The sequence below is a fragment of the Suricata suricatta genome, chromosome 12 (assembly GCF_006229205.1).
Source record: "Suricata suricatta isolate VVHF042 chromosome 12, meerkat_22Aug2017_6uvM2_HiC, whole genome shotgun sequence".
NCBI lineage: Eukaryota > Metazoa > Chordata > Mammalia > Carnivora > Herpestidae > Suricata > Suricata suricatta.
Window position 1 is genome coordinate 36,573,915 of NC_043711.1, and position 21,721 is coordinate 36,595,635.

The 21,721-nt window shown below is 36.5% G+C and overlaps 1 long non-coding RNA gene across 1 annotated transcript in view; it reads left to right on the forward strand.

Annotated features, from left to right (window-relative positions):
* LOC115274058 overlaps positions 1-21,721 on the forward strand; it is a 308,694-nt gene that overhangs the window by 108,687 nt on the left and 178,286 nt on the right. The window contains exon 2 of the long non-coding RNA XR_003901068.1: positions 8,445-8,589. This is a non-coding gene — a long non-coding RNA (uncharacterized LOC115274058). The remainder of the gene's footprint in view (positions 1-8,444; positions 8,590-21,721) is intronic.

Consider the following 21,721-nt stretch of genomic DNA (forward strand, 5'->3'; position numbering starts at 1 on the left):
CAATCTAAGTTTATTTTGGGAGTGTTTGCTGTATAATTGGATTTAATGAAATGTTTAGAGGTGCAGTAGGCATGACTTTGAGTAGATAATGAAAGAAAATGCAAAATGCTAATTGATTCATGATGTGGTTTCATCTTAGCTTGGGCAAACCATGCAGTATTTAATATATAGTAGCAGAATATTTACTATTGAAGCTTGATTTTTCTATTTTTGATGGATATTTTCATGGGGTATGAAATTCTACTTTGGCTGTTACTATCTTTCACTATTACTCACTATTGAACATGTTTCATTGTCTTCTGAGTTCTATTACTTCTGTCAAGAATCAATTATTTTTCTTGTTGTTGCTCCTTTGAACATAATTAGGGGTGGTGTTCTTAAGATTTATCTCTTTTTGCTTTGTTTTCTTTTCATCATTTTTACTATGAAGTCCTAAGTTGTCATTTTTAATATCATTTTTTAGCTTAGTGTTTCTAGTGATGCTTGAATTTGTTGCTTGATGCCTTTCTTCCATATTGGAAAATTATTTGTCAACACTTCTTTGTATATGACTTCCTTTTTAAAAAAATTTTTAATGTTTATTTATTTTTGAGAGAGAGTGTGTGTGTGTGAGCAGATGAGGAGCAGAGAGGGGGAACACAGGATCCAAAGCAGGCTCCAGGCTCCTCCACGCTGTCTACACAGAGCTTAACATGGAGCTTGAACCCATGAACCATGAGATCATGACCTGATCCAAAGTCGGAAGCTTAGCTGACTGAGCCACTGGCCCATAATTCTGCAAAGTACCCTCTTTCTACTCTTTCTGGGTATTCTTGTAACATATATTATTTTTCACTGAATCTCAATGTGGCTTTTACTCTTTTTTCTCATCTTTTAAAAATCTCCTTAATGCTTTTAGTCTTAGCGTTTCCTACTGACTAACATCCTAATTTACAACTTCTCTCTTCAGGTGTATTAACTCTAACTTCAGTTAATGTATTTTTCAGTTTTATGATTTCCATTTGATTCTTTTTAATGGATTACAGTTGTCTCCTGAAACATCTCTTCTAACTCTATGGACTAACAGCTATTTAAAAAATCTTGTCTGCTAGCTCCAGTATGTGAGTCTCCTATGAGCTTTATATTTTATTTTAAACATTTGGTTTTCTTTTCTATTGTTTTTTGGACATTTAGTCTTAAGTCCCGTTAAGTAGAATGATAAAAAATTTTTTAAAAATTTCTTGAATATCAAATATTGTGTGTGACGAATTGTAGAGATGATTCAATGATCTGATGATATTACCTTCCTTGAGGTAAGATTTAATTTTACTTCTGGTAAAATTCTAGTTTTACTTCTAGTCACTTGAGCTACAGATATATCACTTTAATACATTTTGGAGTTGAGTTGATTTCAACTGGGTTTGGTCATTGTGAGTGTTACTGTTTCCAGTTAGCTGTCCTTCATTGGTATACTTCTTCAGATATCTGAACTGAGATATTTACCTGTACCCATTATTTTGGTGCCCCTACTCTCCAGTTTTAGGTCCCCAGCTCCCTGAGATTACCTAAAATTTAGTTCAGCCTCTTAGCTACTGATTTATACTCATTGTTGTGATCTTGTATCTTTATGTCCCTTTTGGTATCTGCTGCTCCCATTATTGATTTATCTGCCACCAAGTTGGACTGGTGAATGCCTGAGGCAAAAAGCTGTCTCCAATGTCAGGTTTTCATCTCCATACTTACCTTCTCTGCAGTTCTTGACACCTGCATGATCACTGCTTTGGTTAGTCTTTAATACTTTCAAATATGCTATTTAAAAAGTATTTTATCGAAATTTCTACTTGTTTTCAGTGGGATAATTGGTCTATTTCATCTAGTCTGTAAAGATAAAAGAATTATACACCATATTCTTGAGAATTTTTTAAAAAAAATTTTAATGTTTTATTTATTTTTGAGACAAAGAGAGACAGCATGAGCAGGGAAGGGTCAGAGAGGGAGGGAAATACAAAATCCGATACAGGCTCGAGGTTCTGAACTAGCTGTCAGCACAGAGCCCAATGCAGGACCAAACCCACGGACCACGAGATCATGACCTGAGCCAAAGTCGGACTCTTAACCGACTGAGCCACCCAGCCACCCCTCTTGTGGAGAATTTTAAGGTCATTGATTCACATTATATTATCAGATCATTTTAGAAAAATTAGGCTCCCTATTTGGGGTAGTAGGGAATGCCCAAGATCAGGTAGAAGCCTTTTACAGAAAACATTACATTTAAATTCATCAGGAGTGTTTTTCATTACAGCAAGTAACTAAAACCCTTTACAAAGTGAAAGTTCCCTTTAAAATTGAATATCACCTTATTTTTGTAAATCTTCAGGATTCAGATTTTTTTTTAAATGAGGTACACCTGTTATTTTTATTTTATTTTATTTTTTGGCTATTCTTCTTGGTACTACTTGAGGTTTTAGAAATCTTTTTGAGTAAGCAGAGAGCCTGCTATTAAAAAAAAAATCCACACAGGCCTGTGAAGATTTTGAAGAACCACATGATTTTCTTTTTTTAACCAAGTGTTTCAGGAAATATCCATTTTTAAAAGATGATTTGCTGACACTTCGAATCTTGAATCCAAGTTGCTGATTCATGCAGTTTGAAGTTCAGAGAATTGCTTAAAGTTATAGCTTCTCAGGAAATAATCATGTTGATGTCAGAGAAAGTTTGTAGAGCTATGAAGAATTGTAATTACATAGTCTGCTGCTATATACTGCAGTCTGATAGATAGGGGACAGATTTAACACAATGAGGTTGACAGTGGAGCCGTTATTGATCTTTTGTTTTTAAATGTATCTCATGCTGTAACTTCAGTTCAAACCTACATAAATATGAAATTGCTGAGGTGGGAGTAGGACAGAGAACCAACAGGTTAAAACATATGACAATCTGATCAGGTACAACTATAAAAAGTACATCACTGATAGAAGCTGTAAAAGCTCCGGGATGTAAAGAAAACAGCAGCCAATATATGATGTAACCATATAATCAAGCCATATATTGCATTAATCAAAAGTATGTTTTTTTAAATAAATTATTCCTTACACCTAATACCTATTTAAAATGCCTTAAAATTTCAAGTTTCCCATATTTTATCTATTGTAAGATTCATAGTTTTCATTTCATCATGTATTAAATCAGTACTTGGGCTGTGTCTCTTTAGTAATAGTTTATAAATAAATGGTGCTAAATAAATTCTGCCCCATTCATGGAATTGATTAGTTTAAAAAGGAAAAGAAAAAGTTTTAATCCTTTTTCCCTTAATCATTTTAATTCTGTTCATGAACCACCAGATTGATTATCCTGGTAGCACTTTGAGGTTCAAGAAATTTAAGGATGGGGATGCCGGGGTGGCTCAGTCAGTTAAGCACCCAACAATTGATTTCAGCTCAGATTTCATAGTTCTGAGATTGAGTCCTGCTGAATGTGAAGCCTGCCTAAGATTCTCTCTCTCCCCTTCCTTCTGCCCCTCCCCATCTGGCATTCTCTCTCTCCCTCTGTCAAAAAATAAAAATAAATAAACAAATATGTAAATAAATATATGTATCTATGTAATAACATACATAAAAGTAAGTAAAAGAAGACATCTATGGAAACCCAATGAGAAGTTCATTTTTAAATTTTTGTCCCTTTCTCCTTCCATAGGTATAACCTATTTAAGGTTAGTGACTGTTAAATATATTAAAATTATATTAATTTTCATTTTATATATTACATAGAGGATATTTTTATAATTTATGACATGCAAGTATCTGTGCACAATATGTACTATTATTTTGCATAATTTAAAAATGATATAAATGTTTTGTGACTTGCAACTTATTCTTTGTTAATATTATATTTTTGAGATTAGTTTATGTGGATCCATGTACATCATTAATTTAATTACCTTATAAGATTAAATTTATGAATCATAGGAATAATTTGTCAATTTCCCCCTAATTATAGGCAATTAGATTATTTCCAATTTTTTTTCACTGTTTCAAATATCAGGTAGTGAATATACTTGTGCAGGTCTCCTTGTATACTTTTATAAGAGCTTCTCTAGGCTATTTATCTAGAAGTAGAATTTAATTAGAAATTGCCAACTTGCTCTCTGAAGTGCTTATATAATTTCATATTCACACAACTCTGTGATTTCTCATTTCCCCACATACTCATCAACACATGGCATTATCTAAGGCTAAAAAACAAACAAAACAAAAAATCCTCACAGCTTCCAAGACTCCTCATGATCATCATGCAAAACGTAAGGACTGGAAAAAACAGTCATATACTTTAAATGTTAAGTCTTAAGAAAAGACCACTCTTTCTCCCAGCCCCACTCACCACCCCCTCCACCCGGTAGGAAAAACAATATCATATCTCTCATTGTTGGACCAAAAGCTAGGCATTGCTAGCCTTTATTCTCTCTGAGGTTATGTGATTTTTCTATGTAGCCATAATAAATATTTCATCTGGGAATATATCTAACCAGCACTTCCCCAAACTTGTAGTTCAAAACATCAGCCAAAGAAATTTCCCTTAAAAAGGAAATTCCATCCTGGAAATGATATATGTTATATCCCTTTTCTTAAAGTTAACAAAGCTTCTGATAAATTACACAGTAATGAAACCTATCTAATTGGATTAAACACAACTTTTCCTAATTTTGTTAAAATTGACTACCACTAGGAATACTAAGCTAACCCCTCTCAAGTCATAATTAGCACAGAATTGTGTGATAGAAACCTGGGTTCAAATCCAGATTTTTACCATTTATTTGTTCTGTAACTAAGGATAAGATATTGATTGTTCATGAACATTAACTTTCTCATCCATAAAAGGTATATGAAGTCTTCTTCATAGATGGTAAGAACTAATAAAGTGGTCTATACAAAGATCTAGCATGGCCTAGTTCATAATAGGCATTTGGTATATGCAGGATTATTCCTCTGTTTTTAACTTCTTGAAATAGCTTCATGCATGTATTCTCCCTAATTCATTTTTTGTAATGTTTTTTTAATTTATTTTTGATACAGAGAGAGACAGAGCATGAGAGGGGGAGAGGCAGAGAGAGAAGGAGACACAGAACCGGAAGCAGGTTCCAGGCTCTAAGCTAGCTGTCAGCACAGAGCCAGATGCAAGGCTTGAACCCACGGACGTGAGATCTGACCTGAGCCAAAGCTGGAGGTTTAACCAACTGAGCCACCCAGGCGCCCCACTCCCTAATTTAAAGTATTCATTTCATTCTCTAAAAGTACCCCTGTCATGCAGATATGGGCTATCTATTGTACATAGGTCAGAAATGAGGAAATCATGATGCTTCATGATTGTATAGATCTCATTTGGAAAAGCCTGATTTTCTCAGCCTGTCCTAACAGACTCCAAGCCTTCTTCAGTTTAGCTTCTGAAGTTTTCTTTTTACTTCCTTGTATGTTGCTGGGTCTACAGCATTGAGGAATGGATGAGATATTTCATAGTTAGTTATTCCTTATTTTTTCAGAGCCTCACAGAACCATCAGGCTAAAAGATACCTGCTCTGATTTTTTTTAATTCCCATAATGTCAGAGAAGTTGAAATTCAAGCAAGTTAAGTGTGAACATTTATGTGAGGAAAGGACCACATGGCCTAACAGTCTCACTTGCCTTGTGGCTTATCGCATGGGCCTTTGACAGAGACTGTGTTAGGTTTATATATGGCCCCTTTACTTGTGACCCTGAACAGATAACTAAAACTCTCAGTCTTAATTTCCCTACCTATAAAATAGGTAAAATGATATCATCTCCTTCATTTTGTGCTTGGAGGAATGAGTGAAGAAATGTAGCACAAGGCATGTGAGAATTCTTAACAGGTATCCATTCCTTCTTGGAGATGCTTACATTGGGTAGCCTCCTCTGCTCCAGAGGTCTATTGAAATACTATTATTTTGAAATCTTTATTGAGTTCAAGTTCAGTATCTACAATGCTAATTGAAAGAACAACTCTGAGGATGTTGCATTTAAGCAAGAAATGTTTTATCCTAATTATCATAAAATAGATCCCCTTCTCAATACTACTTATTCTTAGACTAGCCAAAGAATGAACACATCTTTAGAGGATAAGACTGACAGAGTACTCATTTCTATGTAAACCGGTCACAGTTTATTGAGCAGCTGCTATGTGCCTTGTCACTGTGATAAAAACTTTGTATGATTATAATTATCACTCCCAATGGCTTTGTAGACATTAAAATAGGAAAGAAAAGATCTTATTATCACAAGGCACAGTGATAGAGCATGAGGGAGTCATTAGTGATTCCAGCACCACCATATTCTACATTTATTAAGTGCTTGCTATGTGACACATACTGTGATCAGCACCTTGTAAGCTTTATTACATTTAGTGCATACTAAAACCTGGGTATTTACTATTACCCGTGTTTTACATATGAGAAAACCAAGGGCTAGACAATTTAGACAGTTGTTCAGTGTCATGTTGTTAGTAAATGTAGAAGCCATGATTTGAATGCAGTTCCCTCTAACATCACAGCCCATGGTTAGCTGCCTCCTAAGCACCCTAGAAAGATAGCATTTGTAGCCTTGGCAGTTTTTTCACAGTTCTACACTGGACATTCAGTCTCATGAACTTGGAAACTAGCTTTGTATATTCCTGGAGAGTCTTCCATCTATTCAGGTATAATCTCAATGTAAAAAAGATCACAGAAGGGTGCCTGGGTGGCTCAGTTGGTTGGGCTTTCGACTTCAGCTCAGGTCATGTTCTCACTCTTTGTGAGTTCAGGCCCCACGTTGGGCTCTGTGCTGACAGCTCAGAGCCTGGAGCCTGCTTCAGATTCTGTGTCTCCCTCTCTCTCTCCACCTCCTTTGCTCATGCTCTGTCTTTCTCTCTCAAAAGTAAAATAAAACACTTAAATTTTTTTTAATAAAATAAGATTACAGAATATGTAAATTAACTCTTAAGAAGAGTCCAGATATTTTTCCCTATAGATACACACCTGTAAAACCAAGGTATTTGAAAGGTTGCTTCACCTCTTTCCAAAAGTGGAGATTGAGACTTAGTTGGGGGAGTGAGGGATATGGTTTTAGAGGCTATTTTATCGATATATTCTCTCTTTAAAAGAGGTAGACTGCGTTCTCATGGTCAGTTTGGGATCCACTTCCCAAGACATTAAAAGGCTCTGTGAACCATCCTTGCTCTCCATTCCAAAGCTTCTTTTAATGGACATTTCCTTCCACTAATTACAACAGAACCACATCTTTAGTTATGGTCAGGTTCTCAGGTTTAAAACGAACTACTTTTGTCAAATAATACTAGATATACATTAAATTGCTGGTAAAATATAGCACACACATTTACATATGATCTTAGAAGTTAACATAGCATCTCTATTAATCTAACAGATTATTTTCTCAGTGGAATTGTGTTTCCTTGTACAAGTACCAGATGTAGTTATTGGTTTACCTTTGGGACCAAGTAATGTAAAAATGAATAGGAACTGACACTAACTGTAGGATCAGCCAATTTTGAGCCTGTTGTCTGGTTTTCACCAGTGGAATGTGTTCATTCAGTGAATTGACAGGTGGAGAATCACTGTATAATGACTACTGAAGTTACTCTTTTATTCCCTGGAAACAAAGAAATGAATTCTGATTAGCAAACTATGCAAATAATATTACTTTTTATTTATCAACTTTCATCCATTTTGAATCCATTTTCCAGTTTATTATTTAAAGACTATCTTACTTTATTTCCACATTTTTGAGGACTGTTGAACACTGACACCTGGGAGCGGCTAATATACATCTTTGTTATCTTTGTGTTGTAGGAAGAAAAGCAAAAACTTAGTTGCATGACTTGTCTCCCTGGTTGGTAGGAAATGGTCATTTTAATCACATTTTTCTAATTGGTTTTTATGAAGTGCTAAAATATCATGGTTCAACTGCCTTGTTCTTGAGATCTAGAAGGTATGTAGATATGTGGATAGACATATAGATTTTAATTTCTGAGTTTAGTTTTATCATGTTCTCTTTTTTAAAAAATGAGCATATTTTTGCCTGGATGACCACCTCCTATCTGAAGATTACTACAGTATATCAGAGTGCATGTTTGTATTGTATTTGAATGGTATTAGTGTGAAGAAATGCTAATTAATATTTTGTGAGATTAAGAACAGAAATGGACTTCATCAAAAACTTATGTCTTCTGGGGCACCTGGGTGGCTCAGTCGGTTAAGCGTCTGGCTTCAGCTCAGGTCATGATCTCACGGTTCATGGGTTTGAGCCCTTGTCTGGTTCTGTGCTGACAGCTAGCTCAGAGCCTGGAGCCTGCTTCGGATTCTGTGTCTCCCTCTCTCTCTGACCCTCCCCTGCTCGCTCTGTCTCTCAAAACTAAGTAAAAAACAAAACAAAAAAATAACCTCATGTCTTCTTTCTTCCCAGTGAAAGGCAAATCAAATCATATGAGGTTATGAAAAGAGATTTCCTAGGAGTGTTTGAATCAAGAAAAGTGGTAGACAAACTGGACCTCTCGGCAAGCCATATCTAACGGATGCAACGCTTCTTTGAGCCTGTGTCTCAGCACTAAGTATGCCATTCACTCTTTTGACTCAAGTTGTTCTTAGGAAAATAACAGAATAATGTTGTTTTAGTGATTTCATAGTTTTACTTCAATTTTTATTAACAAATTTTATTTCAGGGTTCCATAAGTTCTGTTCTAAAAACATAAGTTTACATAGTCTTCTCTTTATTTATATTTATGGCACATTATATAAAATAATTTTTCAACTCAGAGTTGGGGGAATTCTATGAATTTTTTTTTTTTAAAAAAGGTAGAAGCATTGATTAAATGGAGGGAATATTGTATATACTTGTGTATAGCACTTACATAATACTTTCTGTGAGCTTTGCCAGTATTACTACATTTCATCAATTCTAAGGTGTTCTTCCCCACCTCCCATTTAACTTCTTCAAAATCAGTGTATAATTCATTACCGTTTTTCTCCTATTGATATATAAAATATCAGTGCCTCTTAAATATTAGAGTCAAGGAAATTTGGTAACTCATTTCATCCTCCTATTAACCCTCAGAGAAGTATTATTGTCCCCATGTTTGAGGTGTAGAAATTCAGGCTTAGAGATGTCTATGAGCTTGTGCAAAGGCAAACAACTAATAGGCAATAAAGTCAGTATTCCTACTCAGATAGTCTAGTTAGAGTTCCTGTTCTAACCAATATAACTGTAATGGCTACAACTAACTCCCTGTTGATAATGTAAAAATTAAAATTTGCCAATAGCTATTACCAAATTGATACAGTTTAGCAAATTATATACTAAACTGGCTTGATTTCTCATTAATATCCCCTGATATTTTTACCAAATACTACCACTATGTCATCTTAAGACTGTGGAAGATTGACAAGTTCATGAAGTTCATGAAGTTCATTGAATCTCAGAAGATACAATTGTTCCTCAATCCATAAAGTGATGGAAACTGTTCTGTCTTCACCAAAGATTAATTTATAATAACTAGGTCCAATATTAATTTCTCACTTAGATTTTTCATTTTGACAAACCAATGGAATGAATATTACATACAAAAGAAATTCAGAACAGTCTTTGGAAGGACTGGAACACAAACCTTGAAGACTCACCACAGAATTTCCAAGGGTGATAGATGTCAAAACAGCATCTGTGAATGAGGACAAAGGGAAAGGTTAGAGTTTATTGTAGGGTCTTTGCTTCTTTTTTGTTAGAAACTCCTTGGCTTCGAACAACTGACCAAGACAGGAGGGCAGAGTGAGAATATGAGTATTGAATGCCTTTTGTCAATAAATACAATAGAAGTGGTCACTGGTATGAAAGTTCTTGAGTATGAGTATACATTGTCTGCTATGATTTATTAAAATAATGATTTTAGTCCATGTCCATTTGTGTAGTCTGTCCCTTTTGGTCCATGTGGTCCTTGATTCACATTTTCTTAGTTGCAAACAAAGGTAGCAATATGAGTCCCTATATTGTTAAAACAAAAGAATGTTTGTGATGTTTATTCTTTAATTACTGTACTACTTTGTATTTTGTGTATTTATTAATACTGTGTATAGTTTTCTTGAGGATGTTTTATGTTAGCTGCAGACATGGTGTATCATTTAGCTTTTATTGTGGAAAAGCCACCCTAAAACATAAAAACAATACTTATTTATTTACCCCATGGCTCAGTAGACTGGCAGTTTGGGGTTACCTTTAGCTGAGTAGTTATTCTGGTTTCACTTAATTTCATTTACATTCCTATGATCAACAGTTGGGTTGACCTGGTGTTGGCTTATCACAAGAAGGGCTCAAAACTTACAGCTCATATCTTTTCCACATGGTCTCTTTTGTCTTAACAGATTAGCCTGCGATTTCACATGGCATCTGGGCAGATTTCTAAGGGACTAATGCAAAGATTTCTAGTTTCTTTCAGCTTAGCCTTAGAACTTGAACAATGTCATTTCTGCCCAATTGTTTTGGCTAAAACCAGTCACAATACCAGCCAATAATCAATGAGAAGGTATATAGACTCTATCTTTTGATTAGAAGACCTGCAAATACACACTGAAAAGGATACAGGAAGGAATTGAGATTAATGGCCATTTTTGCAGTCTACCACATTTAGCCTTTCAGCTGTCTTGCAAGCTAATTTTCTTTTTTTCCTGTTCATCTCTCTCTCTCTCTCTCTCTCTCTCTCTCTCTCTCTCTCTCTCTCTCTCTCTCTCTTTATTACATAGGGGCTGTGAGAGGGAGGTTGAAGAACACAAAGACTATTGTTTACCACATAAGCAACCCTTTCCATAATACCTTGATATTTAATGGTATCTGAAATTACATGAGATCTATAAGAGATCTTACCATAATATCAACATCTTCCTCTAACCCACCAGAGTGGCTAGTAGATTATGTAAAAGGGCTAATTCAAATATAATGGGAACCCTGAAGGAGACTGTATAAGTTCTTGATGTGGGAGAGAGATTAAAATATGAAGGGCAGTGGAAAGAATATAGTGTCCAGTGGTTAAGGGAAGATATCTCAGATAAAGCATAGTTGTTCCCGGATATAAATAAGATATGGAGTAAATTATTTTTATTTGGCTCCAAATGTTGAGCTAGTACCAACAGGTAGAAATTACAAGAGTCAGGTTATGACATATTGTATTGGAAAAAATATTTTAGACTACCAGGGCTTATCAAAACTGAAAAGGGTGTTACCAACTAGTAGTTAACAGCATGGTAAATCTGGAGTCAGCGCCTGGGTACAAGTCCTATCTCTTGTGCTTCCTGTCTTTGATCTTGGACGAGTTCATTAACCTCCCTCATCTATAAAATTGGACTAATAACGATTTGTTCTTTCCTTTTTTACATTTCTATTTATTTTTTAAATTTTATTTTAAATTCCAGTATAGTTAACATACAGTATTTTGTTAGTTTCAGATGAGCAATATAGTGATTCACCAATTCTATATATCACCCAGTGCTCATCACAAATGTGTTCTTTAATCCTTATCACCTATTTAACCCATTCATGCACCCACCTCCCCTTTGGTAACCATCAGTTATCTGTAGTTAAGTGTCTGTTTCTTAGTTTTTCTCTCTCTCTTTCTCTTTCTCTCCCTCCTTCTTTTTCTCCTTTGCTTGTTTATTGTTTGTTTCTTTAATACCACATACAAGTGAAATCATATGGTATTTGTCTTTTTCTGATTGACTTATATCACTTAGCATCATACTGTCTAGCTCCATCCATGCTGTTGCAAATGGCAAGGACTCATTCTTCTTATGGCTGAATAATATTCTCTTGTGGGTATATACCACATCTTCTTTATCCATTTATCTGTTGATGGACGCTTGGGCTGCTTCCATAGTTTGGCTATTTTAAATAATGCTGCAATAAACAATGGTGCATGTATCCCTTTCATCTAGTGTTGGTTTTGGGGGAGTGGGTAAATACCAAATAGTGCAATGGCTGGATCACAGGGTAGTTCTATTTTTAACTTTTTTTTTTTTTTTTTTGAGAAAGAGACAGTGCAAGCAGGGCAGGGGCAGAGAGAGAGAGGGAGAGAGAAGAAGAGAGGGAGGGAGGGAGGGAGAGAGAGAGAGAGAGAGAGAGAGAGAGAGAGAGAGAGAGAGAATCCTAAGCAGGCTCTACACTGCCACCACAGAGCCAGATGGGGGGCTCAAACTCATGAAACTGTGAGATCATGACCAAAGCTGAAACTGAGAGTCAGACACTTAACCGACTGAACTACCCAGGCACCCCTGTTTTTAACTTTTTGAGGAAGGTCCCTACTATTTTCCACAGTAGCTGCAACAGTTTGCATTTCCAACAGTACAACAGGGTTTCTTTTTCTATACTTCCTTGCCAACATTTATTGTTTCTTGTGTTTTTAATTTTAGCTATTCAGACAGGCGTGAGGTGATCTCTCATTGTAATTTTGATTTGCATTTCCCTGATGATCAGTGGTGTTGAGCATCTTTTCATGTGTCTATTGATCATTTGGATATCTTCTTTGAAGAAATATCTGCTCATTTTTAATTGGATTATTTGTTTTTTGGGGTGTTGAGTTGTTGTGGATACTAACCTTTATTGGTTATATCATTTGCAAATATCTTCTCCCATTCTGTAGCCCTCACTTACTGCTGGGTTCCATGTTAGACCTTGAGAATTATGGAAACAGTTTTTTGATACTTTCCTTTGCTGTACAGAAGCCTTTTATTTTGATGTAGTCCCAATAGTTTATTTTGCTTTTATTTCCCTTGCCTTGGGAGACATATCTAGAAAAATGTTGCTACAGCCAACATCAGAGAAATTATTGCCTGTGTTCTCTTCTAGAATTCTTATCGTTTCAGGTCTCACATTTAGTTCTTTAATCCATTTTTTAAAAAGTTTGTACTTTCTAATATTATGAGGATTTGATGATAACATATGGAAGTTGTCATTGTGGCTGGCAAGATAAGTGGTTAATAATTAATATTAAAAATATCTATATGCTTGAAGTTGACTGAAGGCCTCAGTAAACAATACAGTTGGTAAAATATCAGGCAATAAAGAATACTAACCCTCAAACGCTTTCTGGGTAGATTACACCTGACTGTGCTACTGGAAATTTTCTCCCATCCTGTTAGAATTGCCCTGGTGATTCAGTAAAAAATCTTTCCCTTCTGTCTATAAAAATATATTATTACTATTTTGGTCCAGGCCTAATTACTATGGATTGTAACCTTATTTTCTCTTATGGAAATAATCGATAATTCTCAGTGTGCAAAGATAGATACTTCCAACTATGACTTTATCTGAAAAATCATTATTTTAATGATCATCACAGCTCATTTTCTTCCTTTTTGCCAACATCATTCTTCATAAGACCATTGCTTTAGGTGACTTAGAAAAATCAATTCCAGGGAAAAAATGCAGTGTCCATAGGAGGTCAGACTAATGGTAGATTGTGCCCAAAGCAATGGCTTCTGATTACCAATCCACTGGAGTGGGTCTTGTGATTGAAAACAAATCATTCAGCCAATGGCTGTCTTATCAGTTTGTTTGTAAATTGGGTCTTTTTGAGTTACAGGGCATTTTGGAGCTTTAGCTGTGCTCCTAATATGCTTAGGAGACTTGGATGAAAGATGCTGATAGCATTTCTAGGAGACTAGGTCATTTGAGTGATCACCTGCTGACTTTTGTTAATGTAGGCCAGCAATCAGAAGAATTCAGTTGGAGGAAAAAAATCCATTTTTTATGTCCGGCTACCCTACATAGGGGAAACACCTGTGAAAATTCCTACTCGAAATTATGGTAGCAAGAAACTACCATAACAATCCTTTGAACAACAGCTGCTGAGCTAATCATCTTATACTTTACTATATTATTATCACATATTATATGCTAATAAAGGTATATTCTATAGATATTATACATTATGTATATTCATATGTATAGCATATATATAATTCATATATAGCATATATACAAATGGAATTGCTTCAACAACAGTAGCCAAAGGCTTGAGTCTTATGAGTGTAATACCTTAATTCTAGGACTACTCATTAGTAGTCCAGTACAACCCCACTGATCATTATGGCAGCCATGAGCCATAGATAGCAACTGAGCACTTAAAATGCGGCTACTTCAAACTGCTATATACTAGAAGTATAAAATGCAGCTTGGATTCTGTAGGCTTAGTATAAAGACAAGATTGAAAATACCTCATTAATATTTTTATATTGGGGAGCCTGGGCGGCTCAGTCAGTTGAGTGTTTGACTTCAGTTCAGGTCATGATTCTATGGTTCATGGGTTTGAGTCCCACGTCAGGCTCTGTGCTGACAACTCAGAGCCTGGTTCCTGGATCCTGCTTCTAATTCTGTGTTTCCCTCTTTCTCTGTCCCTCCCCTGCTCATGCTGTGTCTCTCTCTGTCTCAAAAATAAATAAACATTAAAAAATTCTTTTATGTTGATTTTGAAATAACATTTTGGATATATTAAGTTAAGCTATATTTCGAAAGATTCTTTTTGCTTTTTAATATGGCTTCCAGAAAATTTAAAATTACATATTTGGCTTCCATTTGCTACACACATTTTCTTTCTTTTGGGCGATGCTGGGCTGGGTTTTATTATTCAAAATGAGGTCCTCAGACCGGTGGCATCAGCATCCCCTGGGAGCTTATAAGAAATGCAGAATCTCAGGTCTTGGCCTAGACATCCTGAATCAGAATCTTTGTTTAACAGGATTCACAGTTAATTCATGTGTACATGAAAGTTTGAGGACCCCTGGGTCATGTACACTGGAGCTAGAGTGAACTAAGAGGAAAATATCCTTATTTCATCTGTAATATGAATCTGATGTCACATTTCTTTCATCTGTCCACATTATCATTGTCCACATAGACCTCTGACACTCTCTCCACGATTTTATAATGGAAGTTAATGAAAAATGTAACTGAAATAGCAGAAAATTCACTTTCTGGTCAACTTTTTAAGAGTATCTCATTTGGAAAACAGAACTTTTCTGTAGCTGATGTTGACTTGCTTTTTCTTCAACGTCCTGCTTGATGGTAATTAAAGAAGGGCAGATCCAGGCCTCCACCTTCACCATTTACCCCTTTCATCTTTGAGTCTCACCTCTTAGATGGGCTAGGCTTTCCCTGACCAAACTCTTCCTCTTCCTCTAGCCAGTCCCTCCCCATGACATTAAAGTAGTCTAACCTTCATGACACTTCTCTCTTGTTAAAATCATTTTCTGACTTATTTGTCCAATAGAATACAAATTCTTGTAGACCAAGAACATTTCCTTGTTCATTTCCACTATGACTTCTGACACCAACTACCCTAAGGTAGGCCACACTTCTCAGGTTAAAAGTACAGTCCCCCCAAAAACTGCTCCACTTTAGACATAGCTGCAAGTTTGGGGATCTTCAGGCCACTTCACTTCTTACCAGTTGGCTACAAATTTGGGAGTTCCCACTACACCATCACTTTTCATAATCTTCTAAATGATTCATTGAACTCAGGAAAGCACTATACTTACTGTTTTATTATAGTGAAAGTTTACAAATTGGAATCAGCCCAAAAAAAGAGACACATAGAGTCAGCTCTGAGAGGGTCCCAATGTGAAGCGTCCATCTCCTTAGGGAAAAATCACCCTCCTGGTACATCAGTGTGGGACAGTCTTCAGAGTATAATGCGAACTAGGGAAGCTCCCTTGAGCTTCATTATTTGGAGTTTAGAATGGGGTTTCATTACATAGACATGATGGATTCAATTGCCCATGAGGTTGACTCAATCTCTGACTCTTGTCTTCTCCCCAGAGGTTGGCTGATATCCTATGGCTCAAGGCCCCAATCCTCTCATCATCCTTTTTTGAATCTCCATGTCAGCTTAAACTATCTAAAGGCTCACCACAACTCACCTTGTTAACATAAAGCCAGGTGAGGTTTAAGGGGCCTGTTGTGAAAAATAACAAAAACACACCTATTATTTGGGAAATTCCAAGGGTTTAGAAGCTCCCTCCCAGGAACTGGGGACAAAGGCCAGTTAAATTCTTGATGGTGCAGGAACCTCTCTAACCTTACTGCCTATGACATTGCGTGGCAAATGGTTAGTACTCCTTAAATATTTGGATAAATGTGTTCTCAGTACCTAACATGGAAGGTGGCACTAAGTGAGGGCTAATAAAACTTTGTCAATAGAATGATTATATTTTTAATTCTTCAGTTAGACAAACTGTCTCAGAGTTTAGCCAGAGATTTAACCTTCCTAGCAAGTAGCCTTCTAATACCTCACAGAAGTGCAGCATTGCTAAACAGAATTAATTACAATAATGGAGCTGAAGAACGTAAATCTTTCACATAAATCTTTAAATGAAGGAAATGAGCTCTATAAAATGACTGAAAAATGGTATTTGACCTTTTTCCTTGTAATTAATTATTGATGATTTGAGCTCATTATACATTTTGGGGAGAAACACCAATTATTCATACTTTAAGAAAACTCCTATAGGTTAACTTGTTCTTTTGATGATTATTTTGATCTCCTCAAAAAAGACATTGCTCTGTCAAGAAATGTTTGTTATATACTTTCTTGATTGCCAAATTATTGGTTGAAATAGCTAAAGTGCTGCCTCTGTCAGCAGAAACAGGAGAAAAAAAAGAAAACAGGAATTTTCAGTTTAAATAAGATTAAACCAGGCATGAGATTGAATTGGTGGTCTAATGTAGGTTCAGAACCTTGGACGATTTCTGTGAAAATGAAGGAGCTTGGCAGAAATGAGAGAGGACTTGGAATGGAGGATAGATAGGGTAAACCGTGCAGGGAGTCATACATTTGTGGTTTGGGCAACAACTTCCCACTGCTTGTGAGATGAGGTCAAGCCTTTTATGAATTTCAGGGGAAATAAGTTATCCGGTGCTATCATGTTTATAGATCTACGACCTTGTTCTAATACCTGTTAATTAAGTGATTTGGGGTGAGCTACTTACCTCCTGACTTCACCTCCTATAAGATGGGAGAATAACTCCTATCTGACAATAGCATCTACCTGGAAGGGATGTTGTTATAAGTTGAGCTGCACGTGGAGTGCCCATAGTGTATGGCACTGAGCTGTAGCTCTATGAACATCATCTCTCTTCCTTTGGATCTCCAAGTTTTCTTAGGTCACATTCCTTATAATTGAGGAATGTGAACAGGTGAACAATTCTCTAGGAAAATACATGCTTGCAGATTTCTCTCAGAAGGACCAGTTTTTTTCAGATCATCTTTAGATAAGTCAGACAGTTCCCAGTAGACTGCTTATCTAGTCTCTGTTGCTGGTGTATTTCTTACAAATATTTAGTTCTCCCAGTCAGTATTCACATATGAGAGATTCTTCATTTTTTTCTTTGTACATGGGGACAGTAGTTCAGAATGAAATGAAGAGTAGGCCCATGAACCATGGCCCCTGAAGATTATTTGATGTGAAATGGCATCGCCTTTACATGTCCTCTTTTCAGAAGTGACCTTTCTTCTTTCCTTTTATTTTTGTATAGAACCACAGTTACATACAATGACTTTTGTGTCATGTAGAACTTGATTTTCCTTAACCTCTCTGATTATGAGGATGATAGTTCTTGCTTTCCCTGTGTGGGAATGAAAATGAGAATACTCTGCAGTGTCCAGTCTGGCCCTTAGCTGGCTCTGAAAGCCTCTACCTTCTCAGCTCTCCCAGCACAGAAACATAGGTCTGGACTTGGCCACCAGTGACTTTCCACATCTTGGCTCTTGACTTTCACATCTAGACAGTCAGGTGGATTGATGGCAGAAGATTTCACATACCCCATGATGTTTCCTTCTGGGTCTGTGATTCCCTTTGAAATACTCCAGAGACATCTTGATATTCCCTGTGTTTAAGTTAGTGTAAGTAACATATTAGGTATAGCTAGAATTTTGATTAAGGATTTAGACTCCAGAGTGGTCAGCTGGTATTGTTATTAGAAAAGCTTTACTCTAAAGGTGCTTACTACAAGGTCTTTAGCTGTCTTCAGCTCTGAGTAACCCAAACTTTTGCCAGTTAGCCTAATAAATAAGTTTATTGGTGAAACTAGTTCCTCGTTAATTAGCACAATGGTTGATAGAAATGAGTTATCCTTTATGAAATTGTGTAGCTTGGCTAAAATATTATATGAATTATATCTATTATCTATCTATCCATCTTATATTGTGATATTCCAGCCAAGGCACATGTGTGTGTGTGTGTGTGTGTGTGTGTGTGTGTGTGTGTGTGTGTGTACATATAGTCCCCTCTTTTGCAAAGACAGAGCAAATGAATATAGGTGAGGCTTGTTTGGATCCTCATTCAAACAAATAAACTGTAAAAATACATCTTTAAGGCATTTGAGGTAATCTGAGTATAAACTATGCATTGGATGATAATAAAGAAATATTGTTAGGTATGATAATGGTATTGCAGTTAAATTTTCTTTAAGTTCTTATCTATTAGAGATATATATTTAAGTTATTATAGATCAAATGATATTTCTTGTATATGGGATATGCTTTAAAGATTTCAGTCACATCTTCTATGAAAGACAAAAACAAATATGACAAAAATGTAAAAAAAAAAAAGTAAAAACAAAACAAATACCTAGAAAGATAGATGAAATGAAATCGGCAAAATCTAAATAGTTGTTGGCAATGGATATATAGGAATTAAACTATTCTCTCTAAATTTATATATGTTTTTAAATTCCCATTTAAATGGGAGTTGGTCCTGGGTACAATGTCAGGGTATTTCTGTGTGATGATGCTGACTTAAGTCTGACTCATAGTGTGTCTGGGATATTGTTATATCTGCTTTTAGTAAAAGTTTCTGATAAACTAGTGGTCAGAAAGTGAACTGGGGCTGCAGGAATTTGCATAAGAACTATACAAGCTAATCTGGCTTATTTGCTAATAAATTTTTATTTAAAAATGTGTGTATGCTCTGTCCCTTCTTTAGGGATTTACCCAAGAGATACAGAAATGCTAATACATAGGAGCACATGTACCCAATGTTCATAGCAGCACTGTCAACAATAGCCAAATCATGGAAAGAGCCTAAATGTCCATCACCTGATGAGTGGATCAAGAAGATGTATATATATACAATGGAGTACTACATGGCAATGAGAAAGAATGAAATCTGGCCATTTGTAGGAAAGTGGTTGGACCTTGAGGGTGTCATGCTAAGTGAAATAAGCCAGGCAGAGAAGGACAGAAACCATATGTCTGCACTCATAGGTCTATCAGGAAAACAGGAGAAACCTAATGGAGGACCATGGGGAGGGGAAGAGGAAAAGAGAGTTGGGGAGAGAGAGGGATGCAAAACTTGAGAGACTATTGAATACTGAAAATGAACTGAGGGTTGAAGGGAAAGGGGGAGGGGGGAAGAGGTGGTAGTGATGGAGGAGGACACTTGTGGGGAAGAGCACTGGGTGTTTTATGGAAATCAATTTGACAGTAAAATATTAAAAAAATAAAAAAATAAAAAATAAATTAAAATAAATAAAAATGTGTGAATAAGGCACAATTTGACCTGAAAGTTATTTATGTTGGAATTTGATAATGAGGTTACAGGTGGGTAGCTGAAACCCACCTTAAATCTTCCAGTGGTGGTATCGGTCACCAGAAATAGAACTCAGAACTGTGTACGGGTGGGCTTCTGCCAATTCTCAGCCATGTTGCTGAGAGTGAAAGGGCTGACTGAGAGGAAGCTGTCCCCAAGGAATTAGCACCTGTGACACAGGTAGAAAGGGGGTAAGAAAAAGGAAAGGGAGTGGCAAGGGTCCCACACAGAATGTGAGAGAGAACACATGGACATGGATGGCAGGTGCAACATGAGGCTGGCTGAGGGAAGCATGTGTGCAAGAGGAGCTCTGCAAAAATGGGGTAAGTTGGGAGCCACTGGGGGCCAGTAGTTGGTAGATAGTTGAGGGGTAATGGGATAAAAATAGCAGGTAAGGCTGCAACAAAACCTTGAATCCCATGAAAATGTACTTTATAGGGAGATGAATTCTATTAGGAAGAGGAAGGCAAGCACCCCATGACTCCTACTCAACAATGGCATTTTATAATTGAAGAGATTTGTAAGCCATAAGGTAGGAAGCCAAGAGGTAGAACTAATTACTAGGGCTAAAGTTCAAGGTGAAACTTGTGTTTTAAAAATGGCAGAAGCTCACTTATCCTTGGGTAGTCAGGTCAGAATGAATATACTATCTTAAGCTATGAACTAGGTCTCCTTAAATCCCTCTTAAATCCCTCTCTGGCTAATGATCATATTGGTCAGTAAAAATATAGGGGGAATGAAGGGTAAAACTATTAGGTGGATTCTTATAAAAACTTATTTCCAGTTGCTTCTCTTCTACAGACATCTCAACCTGGTGAGATAATTTATCAGGATATTAGTTTGTATTTTCTCAATTTGCAGAACCCATTCTTGCAGACCTTTTAATTGTTTCTGCTTGAAGAGAGGTTATGTCAGTGAAACAATAGCATCCATTACAGGCCTTTTCCCTTTTCCCTTTGGGCTTCTTTTTCCCTAAGGCCTAGTCATTAAAAAGATGATCCATTACCAAGGAAGATGTTTCCAAGCCGAAAGGAGAGATGCTCCCAGAGGAAAGAGAGATTAGGGGTCTACAGAGCCTGTGAGCAGTGGAAATTTAGGACTTGCTCCCTGATGTTGCTCTGGGGAGGTGAACAAGTGTCACCAGGAGAGGAAATTTGGAATAAGAAGAAAAGAGTGCTAGGTGACTCCAATGGAAAACTATGCGTATAACTTTACAGGTTAAAATTTGCAACTCAGTAAATTGTAACTAAATGTAATGCAAAATAATTCTTGTCTATACATGAAAATAAATTCTTTCCAGTGGGAGATCAATTGACTTATCTTTTCACCCTTTGTCTGTTTGTAAATTCACTTCAGCGTTCCTGTGTACTACATAAATGTGTGCTGCTTTGACTTCTCCCTCAAACTTGTAATATTTCACCATTCCCTCATTCATAATGAAGTAAATAAATTCTTTAACATGTCTTCATTTTATATCCATCAGAAAGGTAGAATTACAATTCTACCTTTTATAAAATTTATTACTTCACAACAAGACAGGGACATGATACATCTAATACATCTGGACAGTGCCCCACAGGGAGCCTGTTGCAAGCTTCCCTAAGCCACATGAGCCACTTGATACTCATTTTCTCTTGGTAAATAGCTAGTTGTCGTTTGTAATTAAGTTCATGGGGTAGCTACTCTCCTCCCTTGCAGTCTCGCTTCTAGTGAGTTCGGTTTAGTGACACCAAGTCCCAGAGAGAGTATGCCACTTGTACCTTTTTGGTAAACAGTCATAAAAAGGAGAAGCCAGTTCCCAAAACCCACTGGGCCAAGCACCCTGAAGCAGGTGAACTGATGTTCTCATGGCTGGATCAGCTGACCTTCTGGTTGTATTAGGTGACAAGAGTTCTCCGTGAGAGAGAATAGAGGCAGGACCACATATGCCATCTTAATCTAGGATAATATTTTAAAGTGTAAAGCTCTTGGGCTCACCGATTCCTTAAATGTTGCTCATTGAGGGTAGAAGTGTTGGTTTAGTCTTTCTAGACACCCATATGTTCAGGGGCTACTCAATTCACTAAAAAATTGACACTGTCATCCCTTATGCTACTTAGAAAACGCTTTGTTGCTGAT